We start from the raw sequence: 27,509 nt of genomic DNA, 5'->3' as shown, positions 1-27,509 counted from the left end.
AACTGGTGTTGATTTACAGAAAGTTCAAGCTGATTCTATGAGAGGTGCAATGGCTAGCCAGTCCTCTTTTAAAGGCGGCAGACTGGAGGATATTTTGAGAGCAGCAAATTGCTCTAATTCCTTGACATTTGCAAAACATTACTGTAAGCCAATTGAGCACGTCTGATGTGGTGCAGAGGGGCTACCAACATGCATAATGGTAAACTTCGGTCCTGTAATGAAATAGCAATTCTCCAAATTAAATGTCAAGAGAATCTGAATTTCATTAAAAACATGGAGGCTAACATTATCCCACCCTCCCATCCCCGTATTTTGAGGTATATATTAGAACCAAAAAAGGCAGTGAGGGAGAGAAACTGTAGAATAATATTTTTGTTTTAGATGCAACTTCTTTGTTATAGGTGCATTTGTTTGGTTAAATGATTAGCTTCTAATTTCTTGTCATTTAGTATTGAACTATCTGGAGTTTTAATGATTTCCCTTTTTTTTCCAGAGAATAACCAATAGTTGGTTTACTATAAGAAGATTTGCCTCTTTGATGTTTTTCATTTTGAATGGTTTCTTTATCTTCATTCATCTTTGATGGAAACAACAAGTTTGGAATTTAAAAGAGCCAGATTGCTGGCTGCATGGAATTATTATATGTACTGATTGCTGTGTTCTGGAATGTTTCTTTTATGATGTTAACTTCTTTCGAGTGCTGCGTGGAGTGGCATTAAAGGAATATATGCATAATGTTAGACTCATTATCTTTAATGGAATTCAGGTTCTCTTTGCATTTAATTTGGAGAATCACTATTCTTAAGCCACTAGGATGAGGTTTAGAGACCAGAGAATGTTGACTCTATAGCAGACAGTTACAAGAGTTATACCTAATGGTTTGAGGCTGCACTGGATGCAGTATTTCCCTTAAAAAATGAGGCAGACCCTCTGCCTCCGGTACACTACTAAACCATCTGATGCAAAAAGAGGGTGTAAGAAATTAGAAAGGTCAAGGCTACTAAAACAATGTTGATCTAAAACATAGAATTCAAATTGTTCAAAATTGAAAGTTTCTGCTAAAACAAAATTCTCTCACAATATGTTAGCTCCAGAGAACTCTTCTAAGGAAATCTTCAAAACTGTGAGTTCATTAGCTGCCCCTAATAGGGTGGCCTTTGATATTATGCATTCTCAAAAGCTAGTAGACATGCGCTCGCACTATTTTGAAGAAAAAATAAACATCATCAATGACTTGCTAGGACCCCAAAAATATGAGTTAGAGCCTAATTTGGAATGCTTGTCAAAATCTAGTAATCTGCCTTCTGTCACCACTTCTCTTGGAATGGGTGACTGTGGCTCAATCTGTGCTCCAGTTGAGCCAGGTTTGGCTCCTTGGCCAGGTCATTTTGGGTGCCTGCCTCAGGAACAGCTTACATACCTTGCAGCCTCTATCATGTCTGGCTCTCCTCTGGACCCTATACGCCTACGTTTTGAAATAAGACTGCATTTTGGCAGCTTCTATTGGAGGTTTGCATCTGTTCCCAAACCCACACCTGGGTCCAGACCGAATGGAAACAGGCACTAATTGTGCCTCTTCTGAAGGAACCTAATGAGGATCAGACTATTTTTCTCTTTCTTTTGCTGGTAAATGTTTGGAGAAGCATTTTAACTATTTGCCCTCAGATCTCCTGGAACACAATCATATTCTTTAGGCAGTTTAGTTGAGATATTGTCTGGAAAATAGCACAGAAACTGCATTACTGTTGGTTTTAGATGACCTGAAATTATGGGCAGATGAGGCAGATCCTGTTGCCTTAGTTCTTAATATGTTTGCTGCTTTTGAAACGGTGACCCATTCCATCCTTAATGAGGGCAAAATTGGTGTAAATCCTATTTAGAGGCTAGAAATGTGGAGGCCTACCTCCCTCTATTTGTGTTGCCCTTTAGGACTGTGGGTCAAGGTGCTCTGCAAGGGTCTGTTCTAAGCCCATCCCTGTTCAATACTCACATCCATCTGTTGGATACTTTAGTTAGGTCTTTTGGCATCACCTGTAAAATGTATCCTAATGACACTCAATTGATTGTTGCTTTCGACAGGCCAGATTCTGGCTTGCTGGAGTCATTCCATCATTTCATGACCACTGTATTTTCTTGGTTGTGACTCAGTACCCTGAGGTTCAATATTGACAAGACCAAAGTTGACCAAGGTCCTCTTGGATCTCCCATACCTCTGTGACTAGACCTTTTCCACTCTTGTTCTGGCCTCCATCTTAGTCTGGTTCCTCTAACCCAGTAAAGTTAGTAAAATATCTTGGCTTCCATCTGGATGAGAACCTAACAGTTAGAAAGGGGGTCTCTAGTGGGCAGTGGTTTGCACCCTATCCAAGTAGGGACCCTCACTTCAGTCATGGTAAGGGTGCCATGCAGCTAAGATAACCCCTGCTCGCCACCTTATTAGCTTGGCACCAGAATTCAGGCTTATCTCAGAGGAAATATGTAAAGTTTTTGTACACAGATAGAGTAAAACAGTGAAAACACCTCAAATATAAAGTACTCCACACCAGTTTAGAAAAATACCCAATATTTATCTGAGTAAAACAAGACCAGAACAACAAACATCCACTATACACAAGAAAAGATACATTTAAAAAAAGATTAATTCTCAGTAAAGAGCTTAGAAACACAATAGCTCTAACTGGGGCTATCACGATATCTTGACGAAGTCGTTCCCAACAGTCCGATGCCACTCGCGAGCGAGTGCGGGCTGGTCACGGAGTCGCACGGACCCCAGGTACAATACCTTCGGAAAACGAGGAAACAAAAATGTTACACAGAGTAGGGGAGCTGAGGCGTCACTGGAGCCTGTGCAGCATCGGTTCCTTACTGCTACCGGTGAGGTGAGGTGCCAGTTCCTTATTGATAGGCAGGGGAAGTGCAGAGTCAGTTCCTTACCGTTGCAGTTGAGGTGATGCGGCGTCAGTGCTGAGGCGTCGGCTCCTTACGACAAGGCAGGGTCGATAAATACAGCAGGTCAAGATGCAAGGCTTTGACTTTGCCGTGTCGTGGTCACACCGTGGGACCACAGGTGCTGCGGTGGAGTCGGAGTTGGGGGTCACAGATGTTAGGAACCTAGCACTCAGGGCTCAAGCTGTAGCGGGACTTCGCAGGCACTGCAGCCGCGTCGGGCCTGCGGCGTCGGTCATTGCACTCGGTGGGGATCACTGGTCCTGTGCAGGCAATGGTGCTGAGTCAGACAGTGGCGCTGGTTCTGAAGTCACTCTGGAATCGATGTGCTTCTTTCTTCTTGGTTACACCAGAACTCACTCCCAAGGGCCCAGGAACTGGATTTGGCACCACTTTGAGAACCTTGGAAAGCAGGGTGTAGAAAGCAAAGTCCAGTCCTTTCTGTCCCAGGAGATAAGCAGCAAGCTGCAGGGCAGCACAACAAAGCAACAGACAGAGTGGCTGTCTCTCCTACAGCATCCAGCACTTCTTCCTTGCAGAATGTCCTCAGTACAGAAGTGTTCTAAAGTTGTGGTCTCAGAAGTCCAGTACTTATACTCATTTCTGCCTTTGAAGTAGGCAAACTTCAAAGGAGAATCTTTGAGGTCCACAAGACCCTGCCTTTCATGCCCTGGCCCCAGACACACTCCAGGGTTGGAGACTGCTTTGTGTAAGGACAGGCCCAGCTCTATTCAGTTGCAAGTGTCAGCTCCTCTCACCACTCTAGCCCAGGAAGACCCTTCAGGATATGCAGGGCATGCCTCAGCTCCCTTTGTGTGACTGTCTAGAGTGAATTCACAGCCCAGCTGTCATCCTGACCCAGATGTGTATTCCACAGCTAGGCAGAGGCACAGACTGGTTAAGCAAGAAAATGCCCACTTTTTAAAAGTGGCATTTTCAAACTTACCATTTAAAAACCAGTGGCGGCTGGCAATTTTAGAAGGGAGGGGGAGGGCGGGAAGCACACTTACACTCATTCATTCACACACACATGCACATCCATTCACAACACTCATCAACATTCAAACATACACGTAAGCACCAAACATTAATTTTAAAAAAAACACACACAAACACTTACCTTCAGCTCGGAGGTCCCAGGAGGGTTAAGACTGCTGCCTTCCCTCACTGGCTGACCTTAGGTCAGCCAATAAGGGAAGGCAGCAGTCCCAACTTCGTCACAGAGTGGGATGGGGTCAGCGAGACTGCTGATCCCACACCACTCTGTGACGTGGTGTCACTGATTGACACTCACCCTGGGCTCTTCAGGGTTTAAACCTGAAGAGCCCAGGTCAAAGTCAGTGGGTGACGCTTCCCTCGTCACTGAGGGGGAGGGCCTCGAGGCACCTTTGCTGAGCCGAGGAGGTCACGCCCATAGGAGCTGTGACCTCTTCAGCCCAGCAAAGTTCAGCTCGGGCAGCCAGGAGTCTGCGCAAATCGTGCATGTCTTGCTCCTGGCTGCCTGAGCTGAACATGAAGAGTGTCTGTCAGGCTGACCTTTGCTCAGCCTGACAGGCACTCTTCATGAGGGACAAAAGGTGGGGGGGGCGTGGCCCCTCCGCTCTAAAGGACGGGCCGCACCTGTTAGAAACCAACTTCATTAAATATGTATTTTTAAATTGTGAGTTCAGAGACCCCAAGCTACACATATTTAGCTGCTCCCAATGGGAAATTACACTAAAAAGATATTTCAAGGCAATCCCCATGTTAACCTATGGGAGAGATAGACCTTGCAATAGTGAAAAACAGATTTGGCAGTATTTCACTATCAGCACATGTAAAACACACAGGTACATGTCCTTCCTTTTAAATACACTGCACCCTTGTCAACATCAGGGCAGTGCACGCTCTACGGGCGACTGGAATGCAAAAACCCAGCACATGAGATAACGTAATTCATGCATTATGCTGATATGCTGTTGTTTAACCTTTTGCATTGCAGAGTTTAATCCTGAAAACTTATATTCAAGGTGCTTATAAAATACTATTCATGTGCAATGTATTGCTGCAGGATTTCAGAGTGTGTCAGGGTATGGTCCCTTTCCAGGGCCTTCTAGAAGCTTTCTCTGCAGCATGACTGGGTGTGGTTTGTGGGCTGGGCCAGACTCTATATAAGGGAGCCAGCCCAGCTCCACTTGCTCACTATTCAGAGGTCCCGGTGCAGAGCAACAGCAACTTCCTGAGCTCCTGTTCCGAGGCCTACTTTGATCTTCCAGGCCTTGCCCTTCCTTGTATTGGTGATCCTTGATCAGGGTGGTAAGACGGAGGTCGGGCTGTGCGCCCGATCCCGTTTTCGAAGGCATTCGAGTTCTTGGGCCTAATTTTCATGTTGAGAGAATTTACCTTGGGCGTGTGAATGTGCTCTTGGTTTTTTCTGACATTTACATAGTGGCATTTGAATCGGCAAGACACGCAATTCATTTCTCGTGTTTAACTCTTGATATTCATTGTGCGCTACCATTTCTTGACAGTTACATGGTGGCATTTGAATCGTCAAGACGCGCTATTCATTTCTTGTGTTTAACTCTTGATATTCATTGTGCGCAACCATTTCATGGCATTTACATGGTGACATTCCAATCGGCAAGACGCGTGATTCATTCCTTGTGTTTAACTCTTGATACTTATTGTGCACAACCATTTCATGGCATTTACATGGTGGCATTCGAATCGGCAAGACACGCAATTCATTCCTTGTGTTTAACTCTTGATACTCATTGTGCGCAACCATTTCATTGCATTTACATGGTGACATTCAAATCAGCAAGATGTGCGATTCATTCCTTGTGTTTAACTCTTGATACTCATTGTGTGCAACGATTTCTTGGCATTAATAGGGTGGCATTCGAATCGGCAAGACGCGCATTTCATTCCCGCAATTAAAAACTTAATGTTTCAGATCGCTTGCAGTGTGCGCGATCATTTCATGGCATTTGCATGTTCTTGTTGAAATCAGCAATGTGCGCAATTCATGTTTCTGCATTTAAAACTAAGAGTTAAAATTCTAGATGTTACATTATATGTGCATAATAAGTCCCCTAATACCACCCCTATTGTGTTCCAGAAAACGTTCAGATTATTTTCTTGTCCTCATGCAAAAAGACCATGTTTGATTTTGAAAACATAATTCTAGAGGGTTCCTATGTTCCTAGTCAATGTGCAACTTTTCATTAAGAGATTCATTGGAGAAGTTGTATTAATCAGTCTTGATTCCTTCCCAGGTAACCAGACGTTTTGAGGCCTAGTTATTTAGTCCATGCTTAGGTTGTTCATGGTTACAGCATGACAATGCTTATAATCATAGTCTAGTAAAGATTAATGTGATATAATTTTGATATTGTGTGTGTTTAACCTTTTTGTTTCCTACAGGTCTCCTTCCCGGCTGTTCCCATCCTAATCCCCTTTCCCCCCGCTTGGACTCTCTCAGTCTCTGTGATTATTCTATCAGAGTCTAGGAGCTGTCTGGTGGTGGACATGTTGTGAATGTGCGCAGACCCCGAGGATCTGGTCATCCTGACATAATAGGGAGCCCACAAATTAATTATCCTCCTGGTTTGCGTGTGTTCTCAGCACGGCCACATTGAACGAGCTAGTCAAGGCTATCACGCAGCTCCAAGCAGAGGTAGTGTCATCAAAAGATATGGCAGCTAGCCTAGCTGAGAGAGTGAGTCAGTTACAGGAAAAGGTAGAGAAGAAGGAACAGAATCCCTTAGGTGTGTCTTGGCCTGGTCCTTCTTCTCAGGCTTCTGGAGGTAATCCTCCTACGATCATTTCCCTCAAAGTTCCTTCGGCCATTCCCTTAGCTCCTCCAGAACGTTTCTCAGGCGATCCCTTGAAAGCACAATCTTTCCTGGTTCAAGTGGAATTACATTTTACCTGCCGGCCACACACTTTCCCTGATGCCCAATCCAGAGTGGCTTTCTTGTCATCATACCTGACTGGGGATGCAGCTACCTGGGCAATTCCTCTTGTGCGTAAAGACAGTCCCCTGCTTTACAATTGGAGACATTTTGTTTGTGAGGTTGAACGAGTATTTGATCGTCGAACTGTGACATTGTCGGCAGATCGTGAATTATTAGACTTGCGACAAGGTAACCAGGATCCAGTGTCATACTTAGCTAACTTTAATCGGCTGGTAGCCGAGACATCCTGGCCTGAAGAAAAGCAAGCGGCCTTGTTCTACAAGGGACTCAAGGAGGAGCTAAAAGATATTCCAGCTCAAATGGACCCGCAGCCTACAGACTGTCAAGACCTGATAAACCTAGTTTTTAGACTGGATCATTGTTTAGCAGAACGAAGGGGAACACGCAAAAAGACTGAGAAATATTCCTGGCGTGTTCACGATAATAGAGAATCAAGAACTCAGAAAGAAAGAACGCCAGAACCTATGGAAATCGGAACACTCAGGAAACCTTTGACCAAAGACGAATAGGACCTACGTACAAAGAATGGACAATGTATTTACTGCGGGTGCAAGGGTCATTTTGCCAAAGAATGTCCAATCAAACCAAAGAGCAAACGAAATCCTGTCCAGAAAATTGCAGGCAATGCACAAGTCGAGCCGGAAAACTAAATCACCCAAGATGTAAAGAAGGGTTGCTCTTATGTGTCACCGTGGACCCTTCACAATCTAGACATCTCAAGCTGGGCATAAAAGTTCAAGTAAAGAAAAATAACTCTTTCAAGAAGGCCCTCGTAGATTCTAGGGCTACCGGGAACTTTGTCGACATCCAATTGGTCCGTCCACGGGGAATCCCATGTATCAAGAAGAAGACTCCAGAAATAATACAAGCAGTAGATGGAAAACTCTTGACTGGAGGCCCAGTAACTCTTCAGACTGTCCCGTTGTCGGTGATCTTTGAGGGGAAGAACCAAAGAAACAAACATAAAGAGAAACTCATCCTTGACGTGATCCATGCTCCTCAGTATGGAATTATCCTTGGCTTACCCTGGTTAACTCATCACAATCTTGAGATTAATTGGGCAGAACGAAAGGTCGTTTTCTCTTCAGCTCTATGTAAAGAAAAATGCTTCCAAAAGTCTCAAGTAACCAAAGTTTGCAACTCTTACATAGCCACTGCAGCGGAGAAAGAAGTTAAGTTGCCCAAGCAGTATTCATCCTATGCAGATGTATTCAATGAAAAAGAAGCAGAAAACTTGCCTCCTCATAGACCTTATGACTGTCAAATTGATCTAATCCCAGGTGCGATACTCCTCAGCTGTCGTGTATACGCCCTGTCAGAACATGAAAATCAACATTTACGAAAGTATCTAGATAAATTTTTGGAGAATGGTTTCTTCTGCCCTTCTAAGTCTCCTGCAGCCTCTCCTTTGTTTTTTGTCCCTAAGGCGATTGGAGATCTTCACACTTGTATTGACTATAGGGGTTTGAACAAGGTCACCATCAAGAATAAATACCCCTTGCCCCTGATTCCGGTCTTGCTGGAACAAGTCAATAAAGCTAAAATCTACACTAAGCTCGATCTATGAGGTGCTTATCATTTAGTCAGAATGAGAGAGGGCGACGAATGGAAAACAGCGTTCAAGACAAGATATGGCCTCTTTGAATACCCCGTCATGCCTTTTGGTCTGTATAATGCTCCAGCAGCATTTCAATTTTTCCTGAATGACGTTCTTAGAGAGTATCTCAACATATTTGCAATAGTCTACATCGATGACATTTTGATCTACTCTGACAATGAAAACGAACATGTGCAACATGTCAAGAAAATTCTCGCAGCCCTTTGAAAGCACCATTTATATTGCAAACTAACCAAGTGTGAGTTTCATGTTACCACAGTTGAGTTTTTAGGGGTTATCCTTACCCCTCAAGGTATGGTTATGGCAGAAAAGAAAGTACTAGCCGTATCCGATTGGCCCACTCCAAAGACTGTTCGAGATGTACAATGTTTCCTGGGGTTTGCAAACTTTTACCGCAGGTTTAAAAACCATTTCTCTCAAACAGTGGCCCCAATCACTAAGTTATTGAGAAAGAAAGAAACATTTGAATGGTCCCCAGAAGCTGAGCAAGCCTTTTCAACTTTGAAAGAAGCTTTTTCCACTGCCCCAGTCGTGACTCACTCTGACGTGGATCATCCCTTCATAGTGGAAGCCGATGACTCAGATGTGGCAATTGGTGCAGTCTTTTCACAACGAAGCAAAGATACTGGCCAACTTCATCCTGTAGCTTACATGTGTTGAAAACTGAAGCCGAACAGAACTATGTCATTGCTGAAAAAGAGCTTCTTGCGATTCGTGACGACTTTAAAGAATGGAGACATCATTTGTTGGGTGCCAAGTACACTGTCACTGTATATACTGATCATTGCAATCTCCAGTTCATGAGTTCAGACAGACTTTTGACTCCTCGGCAATTACGCTGGATGTTGTTTTTTGCTGAATTTGATTTTGTGGTGACTTTCCGTCCTGGTAAAGACAATCGCAAAGCTGACGCCTTGTCCCGCCAAGAGTCTACCACGTTGCCTGCAGTCCAGCCCTCCAGAGCTATCATTGCTCCAGACTAAGTCCTATGCATCATAAAAACTGAAGATTTCTTTGAAGACATCCGTAATTCCTTCACCATTGAGAAATGGCAGACATGGGCTCAAGCAGATCCCAAAAGGTCAATCAAGCAAGGACTACCTATCCATGACGCTCGCTTGTTCGTGCCCACTACCAAGCTTCGCAAGTTAGTATTTCATTGGTTGCATGTTATACCGACGGCAGGTCATCCAGGTACTCCTAAAACTCTTGAATTAATCCAACGCTACTTTTGGTGGCCTACTCTGACAAAAGACGTCAAAACAATGGTAAACGACTGTGAAGTCTGTGCTCGCATCAAGACAAGTCATTCAAAACCGAAAGGGTTGTTGCATCCACTCCCAACTCCATGTCGTCCTTGGGAACACATCTCTTTAGATTTCATTACAGGACTACCAGTGGTTCAACAACATTCAGTAATCCTTGTGGTAGTAGATAGTCTCACCAAATATGGACATTTCATTGCCTGTAAGAAATTGCCCACCTCCAGCGAACTGGCAACCATCTTACTGAATAGAGTGGTCTGTTATCAAGGGCTGCCGAAAATTATTCTCTCCGATCGAGGGTCGCAATTTGCCTCCAATTTCTGGAAAACATGGTGCAGAACACTTCAAGTCACGTCTGTACTATCTACCAGCCATTATCCTCAAACAGATGGTCAAACTGAGAGACTAAATCAGACTTTGAAGCAATACCTGCGTGCTTACGCAGAGAAAGCACTTCATTCTTGGACATCAATGCTCTGGTTAGCTGAGTTAGCCTACAATAACTCATTTCACACTTCCACTGATGTTACACCCTTTTTTGGCATGTTTGGCTATCATCCTGACACCTTGCCCATCACGATCCCTCAAGAAAGTTCTCTTATACCAGCTGTGTTGGAAACCATTCAACACCTTCACCAAACCCAGAAATGTATTCAACAGCATTTAGAAAAGGCCAAACAAAAATACAAGAAGCATTACGACAAGAAACATTGTGAGGGACCTCAGTATCAACCAGGTGATAAAGTGTGGCTTTCTACAAAACATATAGACTTCAAGAAGAAGCACATGTTTAATCCCAAATTCATAGGTCCCTACACTGTCCTTCAGCAAATCAATCCTGTGACCTATAAAGTGCAATTACCAAGGACATTACGTATTCACCCAGTGTTCCACACTTCCCTCCTGAAAAAGGCAGTCCAGAAAGTGCGCCCTCATCCAGCTCCACTTCTAGTACAGGGGGAAGTGGAATGCGAAGTCAAGAAGGTGTTGGATTCCAAACTGAGAGGGCGTAACCTATGGTACTTAATCTTGTGGAAAGGTTATGGCCCCGAAAGTAGCTCATGGGTTTCCACATCTGATATTCATGCTCCACTACTTGTGAGGCGTTTTCATTGTCTCAATCCAGGCAAGCCAGGCCCTAGAGCGTGTCTGGGAGAGGGGAGTACTGTCAACATCAGGGCAGTGCGCGCTCTACGGGCGACTGGAATGCAAAAACCCAGCACTTATGAGATAACGTAATTCATGCATTATGCTGATATGCTGTTGTTTAACCTTTTGCACTGCAGAGTTTAATCCTGAAAACTTATATTCAAGGTGCTTATAAATACTGTTCATTTGCAATGTATTGCTGCAGGTTTTCAGAGTTGTCAGGGTGTGGTCCCTTTCCAGGGCCTTCTAGAAGCTTTCTCTGCAGCATGACTGGGTGTGGTTTGTGGGCTGGGTCAGACTCTATATAAGGGAGCCAGCCCAACTCCACGTGCTCACTATTCAGAGGTCCCGGTGCAGAGCAGCAGCAGATTCCTAAGCTCCTGTTCCGGAGGCCTACTTTAATCTTCCAGGCCTTGCCCTTCCTTGTATTGGTGATCCTTGATCAGGGCGGTAAGACGGAGTTCGGGCTGGGCCCCCGATCCCATTTCGAAGGCATTCGAGTTCTTCAGCCTGATTTTCTTGTTGAGAGAATTTACCTTGTGCCTGTGAATGTGCTCTTGTTTTTTTTTTACATTTACAAGGTGGCATTTGAATCGGCAAGTCGCACAATTAATTTCTCGTGTTTAACTCTTGATATTCATTGTGCGCTACCATTTCTTGACAGTTACATGGTGGCATTTGAATCAGCATGATGTGCGATTAATTTCTTGTGTTTAACTCTTGATATTCATTGTGCGCTACCATTCCTTGACAGTTACTTGGTGGCATTTGAATCGGCAAGACGCGCGATTCATTTCTCATGTTTAACTCTTGATATTCATTGTGCGCTACCATTTCTTGACAGTTACATGGTGGCATTGGAATCGGCAAGACGCCCGATTCATTCCTCATGTTTAACTCTTGATACTCATTGTGCGCAACCATTTCTTGGCGTTTACAAGGTGGCATTCGAATCGGCAAGACGTGCAATTCATTCCCGCAATTGAAAACTTGATGTTTCAGATCGCTTGCAGTGTGCGCGATCATTTCATGGCATTTGCATATTCTTGTTGAAATCAGAAATGTGCGCAATTCATGTTTCTGCATTTAAAACTAAGATGTTACATTATATGTGCATAATAAGTCTCTTAATACAACTCCTATTGTGTTCCAGAAAACGTTCAGATTATTTTCTTGTCCTCATGCAAAAAGACCATGTTTTATTTTGAAAACATAATTCTAGAGGGTTCTTATGTTCCTAGTCAATGTGCAACTTTTCATTAAGAGATTCATTGGAGAAGTTGTATTAATCATTCTTGATTCCTTCCCAGGTAACCAGACGTTTTGAGGCCTAGTTATTTAGTCCATGCTTAAGTTGTCCATGGTTACAGCATGACAATGCTTAGAATCATAGTCTAGTAAAGATTAATGTGATATAATCTTGATTTTGTGCGTGTTTAACCTTTTTGTTTCCTACAGGTCTCCTTCCCAGCTGTTCCCATCCTAATCCCTTTTCCCCCCACTTGGACTCTCTCAGTCTCTGTGATTATTCTTTCAGAGTCTAGGAGCTGTCTGGTGGTGGACATGTTGGGAACGTGCGTAGACCCCGAGGATCTTGTCTCCCTGACAACCATGTCCATGGTGCTGCCTTGGGCTTACCTTAGGGGTGACTTACATGTAGTAAAATGGAAGGTTTGGGCCTGGCAAGTGGGTGCACTTGACAGGTCAAACTGGCAGTTTAAAACTGCACAGCACACACAGATGCCGCAGTGGCGGTCTGGGACAAGTTTACAGGGCTACTCATGTGGGTGACACAATCATTGCTGTAGGCCCACTAGTAGCATTTGATTTACAGGCCCTGGGCACACATACTGCACTTTACTAGGGACTTACTGGTAAATCAAATATGCCAATCATGGGTAAATCAATTACCAATGCAATTTAGACAGAGAGCACTTTCACTTTAGCACTGGTCAGCAGCGGTAAAGTGCCCAGAGTCCTAAAGCCAGCAAAAACGAAATTCAGCACAGGATCAAAACAGGAGGTCAGAAGCCAAAAAGACTGGGGAAACCACACCAAGAGCTGACAGGTCTTACACTGACCTTGGAAAACATGCTAACCATGTGACATCCTCCTGTTTTCTTTTGCTGAGGGTATTAAGAGAAACTGTCCCACTTTTTCCCTCTCCACCTCCTGGATAGTGGTCCAAATGACTATTCTAAGCCACCTTAATTACTGCAATTCTCAGTTTCTGCGTACAGTGCAGAGCATAGCGAATCAGCTCCAGCCCATTCAAAATGCTGCTGGCAAACATTACCACAGTCACCTCTGCCTGTTTCTTCACCCTTTCTATGCTAATTAAGATCCTCAAATGGCTCCCCGTCAACACAAGACAAACCATCCACCAGGCTGGTCTACAGCAACGCACTCTATGTAGGAATCTCCTCTGACATCCAGAAGAGACATCAAACCATACAGAATTCAGCAGCTATACTCATGCTTGATGTCCCTAAGTGGATCCACATCACCCCCACCTCAAGAAGCTACACTCGCTCCCTATCCAGAAGAGATGTCAGTTCAAGATGATGATCTATACATACAAAGCCCCAAACAACCAAGGACCAGCATACATCAACCACTGACTGAACTTTTACCAACCCTCCAGACACCTGCGCTCCACCTCTCCATCCCTCGCTCACACACCCTGCATCTGCTGAAGCAACAATGGAGGATGATCCTTCTCCCACTTTCCCTCAAAATCCTGGAAGAACTTCCCCCTCTACCTTTGGACATCATCTTCACTGCTTGAATTCAGGAAAGGACTTAATACCTGGCTGTTCAATTGATGCATCCTCCGCAGCAGGGCTTCAGTGCCTAGATACCATCTTGGGTGATAGGCCGCATTCTATAAATCTGGATTGATTGATTGATTGATTGATTGGAGACTAGCTCTTGGCCTGCTCAAGGATGCCTTGTCTTCCTCTGCTTTGAAAATGTTACCCTGGCTTCCTGTTGCAAAAAGAACCACCTTTAATCTTTCTCTCTTGTCCACAGAGCCATACACAACTTCATACCACTCTAGCTGAAGAAATAATTTAACACCTATGTCCCAAATGGGTCTCTTTGCTCACAGAATACTTTTCTCCTGTCAGTTCCTAGAGGCCATTGAGTCCGCACATGCGGCAGGGCTTTCTCTGTGGTGGTGGTGAAACTGTGGAATTGGCTTCCTGTCACATTGTAGAAAATAACGCTGCATTCACACGCCAGAAAAGCTTTGAAAACTTGGATATATTGATTATAATGCGATCATTGCTCTGTGAAAGAAGGCTATGGTATAGTTGCGGCTATGGCTTCCTTTATTCCATTTGTGTGGGCACAGGGACTGGGATTGTTTTGTGAGTTTTGTATATTCCTCTGATTGTTGTCTTAGGACAGTTCATCTACTTACTCTTTGTTCATTGGGACCGGTCAAGTGCCTGGGTGGAGTTTGTCACTAGTCTTTGAGCACCAGGACACCTTTATTGATATTTGCGCACTTCTAAACTCCTAACACAACATAATATGTATTTGTATTTCTTTTGACCAGCAAGCATTGGATAGCTAAATTGCTTGTATGTGCTTAATGTACATTGATTAAGAAAGTGTAGAGGTGCTGAATTTCGATAAGAACTTTTTGAAGGTCAGAAGGATAGGTGAGGTGTAGATCGGCATGGCTGATTATTCTAAAGGCAAGGACCAGCCACTGAGGAGTGTCTGCCTCATCTAGTTTTGCAGATTGTGTTTTCAGATCGCTAAGATATTGAGGTCGTTTGAACAGAGGTTTCTTGAGGTTATGTAACTCTTGATTATGTTACGGAGATATGCTGCTGCAGAGCTTTCAAGGTGAGTCTGTCCTTCATTGGTACCAGTGGAGGTTTCTGCTGTTCTGGGTAGGGTTTTGGTTTATGCACAGATGATAAACCAAACATGATTTTGTTCAGTGGCCTCTCCAGACATGATTTTTAAGGAGGGGACTCCAGGGACCAGAGATAAAATTGGTAGGGCCACTAACAAGAGGCAATCATGGAGAATGCACATTTGTAAGACCTTTCCATTTCCACATAGTACCACATAGTACTGTTTAATTCGCTGTCTGCTTAAAAAGGTTGAATTACATGCATGTTTAATGCTTTTTTTAACTAATGCTTTATTGAAGATATTTTGTGACAATCACTACTATTACACATTTCAATATATTAATTTATCAAATATACACTTGATTATAGCAATTGGTGACTTTTTGCCAAAAACAGGGGGTGTGCTTTATCTGTGTTGATGTGCTGACCCCTTGATAAAGCCAATAGTCCACCTGCTTTTCATATTTTTGAATGCTGACTCTTTGACAAAGCCAATAGGTCTACCTTAATTAAAATGACCAGACCCTCAACTAATCCCATGCCTTGCACTGTCTGCGCCCAACTCTTCACTGTGCACTGCCTTTGGTAGAGCGGGGTGAGGGGATGGGCACCAGTGGGGTTTGGGTGCAGGGCCTTGATGCCCAAGGCATGCCCACATGGTAAGCCCAGCAGCCAGGCCCATGCCATGACTTTCAGTGGTAAATGGTGGTGTGTTAGATGGCCGTGGGGTGTTGGCCGCAAGGCACTCAACCCTATACCGCACACAGGTTTGAACATCTTACTTCACATTAAAAAAGCATAGACATTCAGTTAAAAAAGCAAAGGTTGGAATCACGTTATAGTTAGGAATTGTAATCATTTCTTGCTTTACATTAAAAAACCTTAGAAATTTACTGAGAAAATCAGAGCCTAAAGGGACATTATAGTTAGGTGAAAATGTGTTAGCACTTAAATTCACAAGTAATAGTTGTGAGGAAAAAGATTTATGATATTGTGTGGTTGTGCGACCTTACAAACTCACTGCCTGTACTGAGCCCATTCAGCGTTCATTTGAAAAACATCTTAGTTCAATCCTGGGTAGCTTTGGCTCAGAGTAGTCAGGCTTTATCAAAGGAACATGTGTAAAGCTTTAAGAAGTACCAGAAAAGTTGAATAAGAAAGAGACAAGACTCAGTAAAAATCCAACACCAGTTCATAAAAAAAGGTTGTATTGTTATGTTTAAACAGAAACCTTAATGACAAAGATCCATTGGAGGGATCCAGAGACATGAATTTTTAAAGGAACAATAAATCACTTTTCCACAAAATCATTGTAATTGGGCAACGCTAGTCACAGGGACCAAATATATCCAGTTGTATAGTCAATTCACAGCCAGGGCAGTCTCCAATCCAGTCTCTGTGCATGAACAGGCATAGACTTTACTGGAGTAGTCCATAAAGGATGCCACCCCTCGGTCCATGAACCTGGTGGAGCAACTTTGGCCACAAGAGTCGATGTCCTTCCAAGTCCAGTTGAAGTCCAGCCAAATAACAGTTGCACAGGTCTCTGGTTACATTGAAACAAACTGTTCCCTTTAACTGTCAATAACTTCCTTGCTTGGTGTCCAATCTGCACTACGATGACTCTCCCAGATCTAGCAGACTTGAGTGCAACTTTTGAGGGTTGGGACAGAGTCGCCCAGGCTGCACTTTGATGGTCAGCGATGACCAAGCACAAGTGGCTACCAATTCACCAAAGCAGGGTCCTTCAGCTTTTGTGGCATGTAATTGTAACAGCAAGCAAGCCAGCTGACTCTTTGAGTCACTTCTTCTGTCTGAGGCTTCTGCTTTCCTCCAGCAGGGCACCACAGGCACAGCCCTGTCTTTGCTAGCAAAAGGTGCAGGAAGTACAGTCCAGTCTTTGGTGCAGTCTCTCTTTGCTGTGTCCTGGGAACAGCAAGGCAGCCCTTCTTCAGTCCTCTCCAGTACAGACGTGATCTGAGATCTGGAAGCTCTCCTTCTCTGGCCATGTACCAGCCTGTCTGCAAAGAACAAAAGAGCAGCCCCTCGTGTGTGTCCACCACTTGACCTTCAAAGGCGGATTCCACTTTTAAGCTCGCCTTTTGGACTCACACAATGTTTCACCTTTCAGCCAGGAGTAGATCACACCTCCTTCCTTAGCAGCTTCTTTATGTTCCTTCCTGAGAGTCATTCACACCTCTTCCCAGGAGGGCACAAAACTGTCTCAAAGACAGCAGCTTATGTGCAACCATAAATAGTCACTGGAAAATTTGGGCCACCAAGTGGCACCTTTCTAAAGTTGCCATTTCTGCAACAGTTACATTAAGTTGAGTAACATGTTTGGTTTAATGTAATGATTATTTTGAGACCTGGAATAACATATTTAGTAGTCCCATTCAGGAGTTAGCACAGCTGAGTATGTCAGCATGTAACCCTGTACTCGCTAATGAGGCTACTAGCCTTTCTACAGTAAAAAGTCAAAGTGGGATTTTTATTGTTAGGACATTTAAAAACACATGCCCTACTTTTTAAAATACAGCACCCTGCCTGTCTTAGGTCTCGTTAGGGCTGCCTTAGGGGTGACTTACACACATATATATATATATATATATATATATATATACACATATATAAGAAGGGTTTGGGCTTTGCCATTACTTAAAATGGCGAAGTTGAGTTAGCAACTTTAGTTTAGGCTGGGAGACATGATTTACACTCATTGTGGCTAAATATGTGCTGCAGTCCAAGAGTGACACTTTAGCTTACAGACCCTGGGTACACCTGGTACCATATACTAGAGACCTACAATAAGTGAACCTATGCCAATTGGGTATAAGCAAATCAAGAATATACTGTTAAGGGTCGGAGCACATGCACTGAAGCCTGTTCAGCATGGTCCAGTGCATTACAGAGTCATTTCACCAGTACCCAATAATCATAAAATGCATCCAAAAGTAAGGGTGTACCCACAAAAAGCTTTTTCTTCACAATAGTTATCTCAAGTAGTTACAACTCATGCTCTAAAGTAACTCTAACTCTTGCCCTCGCCGTTCACTGATAATTACCTTACATATTACACTGCTCATGACCTGGTCTATAACATAATTTTTAACATCACTGCAACATCGGAAATGACATAATTGATAACAACATTGTGCATAGCAGGGGCGCAATCTTGAATTCTGATGACAGGATGAGCGGTTTCACATTCTTGAGGAGGTTGAGTTGTAGAAGCGCACTACATATAGATTAACTGATATGTGCTTGTTTGTTGAGGTTTAAATCCAGGGTTATCCCAAGTGATTTTGTTGATTCAATTATGACAGTTTCCAGTTGAAGGATCTGGGTTGTTGATACATTCTTAAATGGCGGGGAGCTGTTTGGTGAGGAGATAGGTATGAATTCTGTTTTCGTAGAATTCAGTTTGAGGTGTTTTCATGGCAGCCAGGTTTAGGTTTTCACTACAGTATTGTTGAGTTGAAAAAATATTCTCTAATGAGGATATATTTAAGTATAGCTTAGTGTCATCAGCATACATGTGGTGTGCTAAGTTCACCTGTCAGAGGATCTTAAACATAAGTTCCACATAGAGATTAAAGCGTGTGGAGGAAATATTGGATCCTTGATAAACTGCAAGTCTAACCATGATTGCATTTGATAATGAGCCAACCAATTTGATTCTTTATGAGCAATTTAGTAGGAAAGAGGTGAACTATTTGAGTATGTTTCCTGACAGCTCCACTCTGTGTTCTAGTAACTCTGAAAGACTATTGCAATTGGCCATGTCAAATGCAGAGAAAAGATCAAGAGGATGTATAGGCAGGAGTTGTTTTCATACAGAATTTTCAGTGCATCATCCATGATATGTGGGATAGTTCTTTCTGTGTTGTGTGCTGGTCCAAGTCCAGATGGAACTTGCTAGCAAGTTCAACTGTTTGATTTGCTGACAGGGTTGTTTGTGTCCACATTTTTCCAACAGTTTCGCTATAAAGGGAATTTTTGACACAGGGAAAAATGATTTAGATCTGTTGGTACAGCTCCTGATTCTTTCAGGAGAGCTGTAACTTCCCCATTCTTTAAGAAGTCAAAGCTTGTGCCTTGGGTTAGTAAGGAGTTTACAGTCTTCGCCTAGAAGGGGGAAAAAAGTCGACTGAGATCCAGTATAGTTGCAGACAGGAGTGGGTCATTGAAATGTAAGGTAGGTTTCTCTGATGCTATGATCTTATCTTTTCTGGTTTATTGAGCGTTGTGAATTTTCTCAATGTTGACTCATTTTTAGTCCTAGTTGGAATAGTTGAAGTTTTGAGCCTTCTCAATGACTGTAATTTCCTGTTGGGGGAGGGTGTACATTGTTATTCAAATCCTGAACAACATCTCTGTAACTGGTGAATGAGTTTTCATTTTTCATTATTTTCTCTTCCAAAAAGATTGAGAATGTTTGACAGTTCTCCGTCGAGGTAGTTCTAATCACGGTGGAATTATTGGTCCTGATTTATTGTTTGATGGTTTTGAAGAGTTTACCTGGCCAGTTTCTGGGGTTGTTAAGTTGATATCTGAAGAATTATGCTTTGGCATTCCAAATGAGAATTATGCAGGTGTTTCCTATCTCCTGGAACTTGTTAAACTCTTGTTTAATGCACTGATGAGGGTTTGTGCCTTCTTAAACGTTCTGCTAGTCTGGAACTCCCCTTTTGTTTATTTTTTGGCTGAATCAGGAGTAGGATCATTTGGTTTTGTGCCTACTGAGTTGGAGTGGGGCTACTTCCTCCATTATGTTTGTCATTGTTTATTTGTAGTGTTCCATTAGGTTTTGTACACTCATCATTTCACTTGAAGGTGTTATATTAATCTGGTATAACTAGAAAAGATCATACCTGTTCATGTTTCTGGTATCTCTTATCCAGTGTTTGGGTTAGTGCGTTGGCCTCTTGCTTTCTGTATGTATGCTGTGATGTGGACAATGACTGGGTGATAGTATGGCCAGCCAGTTGAGTTGATAAAACTCCTTCCTTTGATATGGTTAGATCAAGCGTAGCTCCATTGCCAAGTATTTGGTCTGTGTGGGCTTGCACAAAGTTTTGATTGGAAAGGACATTTTCTCGAGTGGAAGCCTGCAAGCTATCTTCGTTGCTTCATGGTGAATTTACGGGTTACTAGGATATCCATAAAGGGGAGGGGAGCAGAAAAGTGATTTTACCATATTTCTGTCAGGAATATCCGATTGAAACAGCTATGTTTATGGTATGTTTGGCCCTTAATCTATATTTGCGTAACATTCAATGCTGTCCCTAGCTTTCGGAACATGGTCTGGAATAAGCAGGATGATAATCAAGTTCTCATGGTTTACAATTAATGCTTTGAGATGTGGCCTTAGTGAACTGTTGATAGCAACAATCAGTATTTGTACTGTTCTGTACTGTAATAGTATTTATATAGCGCTTACTACCCCTGACGAGGCGTTGAAACGCTTTTTGGTGAGTAGCACGCTACTCCAGAACCCAAAAGGAATTAGTGGTGGATTAGTATAGGGAAATATGAGTGCAGTTTTAGTATTATTATGAGTTAATTTGAGCCGCGGATATGTGAGTTTGTTAGTTGGATTGACTGGAGCAATGGAGGGGTAGAGGAGGGAAGAATCCAGAAGTGTTAATTGGGAGTTTATGGTAATAGGGTTTAGGCTTGGGATGAGTAAAGGGGGGATGGAGGAGGGAAAAGTCTGTGGAAAGGGTTAGGGAGATCATAGTAGCAGGGTGAGATAAATGAGGGAGAATTTAGTAGGGTTGTTTGGGAGATCATGGTAGTAAAGTGAGGTCTGGGTGAGTTAGATGTGGAAGATGAGGGAAGAGCTTAGGCAGGGTTATTTAAGAGATGAAAGAAGTAGAATGGATTTGGGATAAGTCAGAGTGGGACTGGAGGATAGATTGATAGAGACATGACATATGATGATGGGTAGACAAAAGTGTGATATAAAATTAGAGCAGCGATTCATACGTATCTAATATAACAACTTATCTAGGAGTTATGCAATGACCTATGAACATGTTAAGCATAGAATAACACACACATATATAAATATATACCCACACACACACATGAATACACACACATATGCACACATATAGGTAAATACATATATATTTAAAACATGAGTAAATACACATTAGTTAAATAGGTTTAAAGAGTATGTGTGTAGTTTATTGTTATGGCATAGTAGAGATATATATTTTCTAAAGAACTACATTTAACTAGAATATACACATAATCAGATACAAATATTTATCAACATAGACATATGCAGTCCATATCTGTTTGAATATCTGGGTGCTTTGTGCTGGTCAACTGGGTTGGTTACTACATCATAAAAGGAAAATCAGTTTCCCCTTGTTTTAAGAACATACTAGGTCATTACAATGTCAAGTTGTTGCCAAGTTATCAAGATCGAACAATTGTTTAGTTTGGGTATCTACAAGAAACATGAAGGGGCTACAAGACCAATCGCCAATTACTGACAATTTTTCTGTTCTGCGTGGTGAACAAAAGTGACCATACAAAGCTGATGATCGGTACCCAATTGCAGATTGCTCCTCAGTCTGCATTTCAGCAGGAGCAGAACCATCTGAAAGCATCAACACCTAATTATAACTGGTGGCACTGTCCCATTTTCAAATACATACCTCTTGCTAGGCAGCTCGTCAAAATATCTTTGGGGAATGTAGTTGAAACTTCAGGAACACAAGCAAGTTCACAAATATAAATTACCCTTTCTCTTGAGAACAGAATAATGCAACACAAAGACCACATTCATCCAACTTGTTACGAATCACCGTCACTGCAACAGATGTATCTAGGTCCTACCCTTCTGCACTCACTAGACAGTACTCAACACAATCTGCTGCAGGAGTCCTTCATCAAAATAAGTCTTGTAAAAATGTCTTATTGTTTGTTGTTTTAGTCCTTAAAATGTCCCTTTCCTAGAATTCCCACTGGTTCTTTTTCAGCAGATGACCACTCTCCTCCACAACTATCACTGCAAGTTTTTGTAATAGATTCACAAATGGATCCTATGTGGAACACATTGCCCCCTACTCTTAAATACACTGAAAATGCCTAAGTCACTATTTCACAGGGTCTCATATTAGCTGTATGTTATCTATCTTATGCAAAAAGAACAGATGATGGGCGGAATGCTGAACAAATCAAATATTTAGCCCCTAGTAACAGATCTGGGTTTAATCCATCAGTTTTTTTGCTCGCCATGCCATTCCACTTTGGATCCAACCATATGCCAATCAGTCTTGACCCTCCTCCCCATGGGAACAGTCCAGCCCAAACTGCCAGGCCAGGTTCTCCATGGACCAGAAACAAGCATCCTGGGACCGGTTTTCAGGGTATCACCCTTCATCAGCCAGGCTAGCTTGAATCTGGTGGCATAAGAATCACAGAACCCATGTCTGGGCATACCCTTCCCACTTGGGGCAACAAAAGCAAAAACAACAGATGATGGTCGGAATGCCGAACAAATCAAACATTCTCCCCCAGTCACAGATCTTGGTTTAATCCATCAGTGGGGGTGAGTGTTTCAGCACTCCGTCCATCATCCTTTTGTGTTCTTATCTATCTCATATCTTCCTTATAAGAACGTGTTTTGCTTTAATCTTCACTTTGGAACATGTTATAGCACAACATCTCTCTGGATAGTTGGTGTCAGTTGGAACGTATCTTCACTGCCATCAAACAACACACGCATTACTCAGTTGTAAACTGACGCATAATTCCTTATTGTTTTCTCTCAACAAGTTTATTTAAGTGCACTTAATAAGATCCACGAATTAATCTTTGCAAGCGTATACTCACCTCTCAAATGTTTGGCCACATCACCTGTGCCTGCCTTTTCCTGCAGAAAACTCACTAACACAGACTGACTATGCTTCTTGGTCCTGAGTTTTCACAAATTACTGTGGTATATAATTAATTTATGCGTAAGTTACAGAAAATCACTTGACATTCCATTAGCAATCGATCACCTGCCTCGACTTGAAGCTTTTAATGCAAATCTATTTCTTCTCTGTACCAATAAAGCCCACTGATATATAAGCAAATGTACAAGAACAAACCAACACGATATACAATCCTTTGCTATACCACTGTGCACCATCTTGGTCGTTCCAGTACTTTTGTCACATTACATGCTTTAAAATATCAAAAATTTGATGTATATAGAATTAGTTCTTCCTTGGAAAATCAAGTGGAGATTGTCCAGGCTTTATCTATGCAGTGGACTTTCCCACAACGTGATCTTTAGACCCCTATTAAACTCTTGAGAACAGAGAGTACAAAGCTATCCCTTTCAACATGCCAGCTGCCTCGTATTCACTCTGTGATGGAGGAACCAAATTTGCCTTAAGTGGAACTACTCCAAGCCTGAATTAATCTCGTTTTAGACTGCACCCAACTCACACAACTGCCATCGATGGTAGTTGTTAAATTCCCTACAATTATCTTTTGCATCTTTCAAGCACATACTTCAGCAAAAATACAAATAGCATTCAACTAACTTAAATTCATATGAGGCAACATTTAGAAGATACATAAGGGATTTGGGGCCAGATGTAGGTAGGTTTCCTTTTGCGAGTTGCAAATTGCGTGTCCCAGCGACTCGCAATTTGCAACTCACAAAAGGAAATGCAGAAAGGTGTCTCAGACACCTTCTGCGACTCACTATGGGGTCGCAAAGACCCACCTCATGAATATTTATGAGGTGGGTCGCAGTTTGTGACCCCATAGCGAGTCTAGGCACTCACGGAGATGGTGGCCTGCTGTGTACAGCAGACCACCATGTCCGTGACTGGTTTCTTAATAAAGCAGGTTTTTTTTTCCTTTTTGCAGTCCGTTTTCCTTAAAGGAAAACGAGCTGCAAACAGAAAAAATACCGAAATCATTTGTTTCGTTTTTTTCAGAGCAGGCAGTGGTCCATAGGACCACTGCCTGCTCTGAAAACATATTTTTGTTTGCATTCACAAAGGGGAAGGGGTCCCATGGGGACCCCTTCCCGTTTGCGAATGAGTTACCATCCACTTCAAGTGGATGGTAACTGCGAGTTGATTTGCGACCGCTTTCGCGGTCACAAATGAACTCTACATCGCGATGCAGTCGCAAATAGGAAGGGAACACCCCTTCCTATTTGCGAGTCGGAATCACATTTTGCGAGTCGGTACCGGCGCAAAAGCCTTCCTACATCTGGCCCTTGGACACCAATCAGATGTGCTCTCCTGTTTTTCCAGGAAAGCTAGTGTATGTTCTAAAAATGAATAAGATGCCCAAGCTAACCACCGGCATGAAGTTCTAAGTAGGGAAACGTACATTTCTGTGGATAACCTGCATTTATAATATTATCCAAACATCTGAGTCAACTAATAAGTTATAAAAATGCCATCCCAAGTCGAAGATTTGTAATCCCCAATAACTGTCAGGACAAAGAATGATTCAACCACAGCAGACTGTTTTTTTCAGTGGTATTGTGGATCCATGCACATTTAAAGTCTTGCCTCATACAAAAATGGTTTTATCTTTAATTAAATTCAAATGTTATTGTTTTCTAAAGTCTACACAATGTCAATTCTGTGGGATCACTGTATAGTATCTGTATAGCGTTCGTTATTAATTATTAATTGCAAAGTACTATTAATTGCAAAGTACTGGAAGGAAATTATTTTTCTGTCCGGACCGCCCATAGAAAGTGAGTCTATGATACTCGAATCCGTATTGGACTAAAACACATCCTCTGCTGATGCGAAAATGTCCTGTCACTGTGTATATAGTGTTTATTCTATATATTTTGACATTTTTCAAAACTTTTTTTAGATTTCAATTTAGCAATGAACAACTCAGAAATGAAACCATTACTTCATAGGTATAAATGTGTTCAACAGGATGCACTCATTTCCAAAAGAATGTTTTTTGGCAATTTTTATACAGCGCAAACTTATCCCAAGGGCATTAGTGCGCTTTACACCACCACCAGAATACAGAGGGTCAGATTCGTGTTTTCTTTTGTTTTTTTTAGCACGAGGAGATTAACTGATGTGCCCGGATTCGCAGGGCGTGCAGCCGATGCCGGAACACAAAGCTTATTCCCTAAATTCCCAAATTGCCATCTCTGCAGAGTAAATACCCTGACACGAGTCTAAAACATATAGAGAGACTAAGTGGCAAAGGTAAACTATTAGGAGCCACATGAGTAACCTCCCCCCTTCCCATTTAAGTGACGTAACAAACGTAGCACAGGTAGAACTTAAAAGAGGACTTTACTGTCAACGATGAGATGCAGCCTCTACTAGGCATGAAAGACAAACTTCACAAAGATATTTACAGGAAACACGACAAAGATGGTATAATAAAAGCTCTTAAATAGTCAATTAGATTTGGAAACTAGCTGGTGTCAGAAATTATATGAATAAGTCGATAAATGACGGGACACTTTAAAAATAGGACATAGTGTATGAGGTTTGTCCTTGCCTGTGTTGTCCCCACTGTTGAGAAATCGCCCCGTGTTATAGAAACATAAAAATGTAAATTCAAAAGTAAAAAGTTTTTTAAAAATCACATCTATGCTTTCTACATACCAAAAACAGAATTTACAGATGAAATAATATGTGTGGTCCCATTTCAGAGTTTGTATTTTTTCTACTTAGGGCTTGCAGCATCAAACGATTAACCAAAACCAACCACGACCACTCCCACACAAAGAACCCCCATCACGACCACTCCCACACATCAGGAGGATGCTGGTAGTGAGTCTGAGAGTTATAAATGCCCCAAGGCCGGTTTGTATGCCTAGGTGATGCCGTTCACCATCTGCTGAGACCGGCGTAGCGTCGGGGCATAAGGTGACACCACGGACACCTAGAAAACCCCATCGGCCTGGGATTAAGAATCGACGCCCCCTTCTAAAAGCGGGTGCACTGGTACTTTGCGTCTACCTCCACTTGTATCCCGAGGGCGATAGAACTCTATTTCATGTTGCGCTACCGTGATCTCTAAAATCCCCATACTGTAACCTGGTTACTGTATTGTGTAAAACATCATCCACAAATAAATACACATTGCCCACCCATGCCTCCCCCACCAAAAGATTGGTGTTTTTAGGGTAATGCCAAGAAGCCAAGTGTTACCCCCAGCCCTGCCTCAACACAGGTGACAGCCCCCCCGTGCCAATCCATGCTGCCCCCTTAGCCCCACACCTGAGAGTCTTCCGTGTACTATGTCCGCACACCTCCGTAGACCCTCCTGATGGCCCACCGGGGGAACCATGGGATTGCGTAAAACATCCTCCACAAATAAATACATCTCCCCTGAGCCCCTCCGCAAGTCTGGTTTTTTGGGGGTAATGCCAAGAAGCCATGTGTTACCCACAAGCCCTGCCTCAATACAGGTGACACCCCCCCACCCCTGCCCATGTACGCTGCAACTCACCCCGCGCCTGAGAGCCTTCCGTGTACTGTCCGCCCCCCTCTGTAAACCCTTCCTGATGGCGCACCTGGGGAACCATGGGTCTTCACGTGTGCATGGAAAATTGCCTCCCTGGTTCTGAATAAGGTGGTGCGCTACACCTACAGTGGTGTGTAGTTCCCGCCCCCCCCTTCATGACTTTATGACCCAGTGCCAATGAACATGTTACGCTTTCGATAGTGTACCTCAACCTACTCCCTTCGGGCCTATTTGGTGCACCGTTGTCGCCCGACACCCCTCCCGTAGCCTTCTCCCTCTTCATCTGGTCGGCTCACATTTGGTGTTCTGGTGAGTCTCCTCTATGCACCTACCCGGGGTCCCTTATTTCTCCCACGGCAGAAGAAACATGGATTTGGTCCTTCCTGTCTTCCCGATAGTGCCGTCTTCACACACTGCCTCCCTCCGTAGGGTCCTGGTACATGCGCCCTGTCGCAGCCCTCCTTTCTCTATGAGGCATCGGTGCCCCCAGACACCAGAATGCCTGTTATCCCTCTCCTTCCTGGGGACCAGTTACAACCCCACCCCCTTGAATATCTGATCACTGCTCGTCTCTGTTCCAAGTGCCTGCTCCCCCTTCCCTTCTAAATCTCTCCACCCTGTTTGGACCCTAAAACCTTCTCCTCTACCTCTCCACTTATCAGGGACGAAGGCCTCCACCTTTCAATCCTGTGAAATGTCACTGATTGGATGGGGTGGCGGGAGTTGTGGTATACCAACAGGCGTGGGCAATCTCACAAGGCCCGCCTTCAAGATCCCGTGAGCAAGTCGACCACTGAACACGTTTCCCAAGTACCCAACTCTCCAAAATTAAAGAAAATGCATTTCTTTACTGCAGAAGCGTGTTATCTCCGTTTCCGGCGCAAACTCTACATAATTCAAGAAAATGTATTTCTTGTGTGCAGAATTATGTTATGTGTTGTTGTTCCGGCGTTGTGAACCGTTCTGTTGAAGGCGTTGGGGACGAGCAAAGTGGTGGCTTAGGTTGGCAATGTGTGGGTCTGCAAGGTTTCCTCTTAGGACTGAAGCAGGACTCTAATGTCTGACATGGGTAGCTGGCTGTGTGATGTCTTGGGTCTGGATGACCATAGTTGAGTGTGATAGCTTGAATTTGCAGAGGAGTGTCTTTTGGGGGTTAGGTGAATACAGATGATGTGTGAGCAGCCTTATATCTTGTATTGCTAGAAAG

The sequence above is a fragment of the Pleurodeles waltl genome, chromosome 2_1 (assembly GCF_031143425.1).
Source record: "Pleurodeles waltl isolate 20211129_DDA chromosome 2_1, aPleWal1.hap1.20221129, whole genome shotgun sequence".
Taxonomy (NCBI): domain Eukaryota; kingdom Metazoa; phylum Chordata; class Amphibia; order Caudata; family Salamandridae; genus Pleurodeles; species Pleurodeles waltl.
This window is presented reverse-complemented; position numbering follows the sequence as displayed.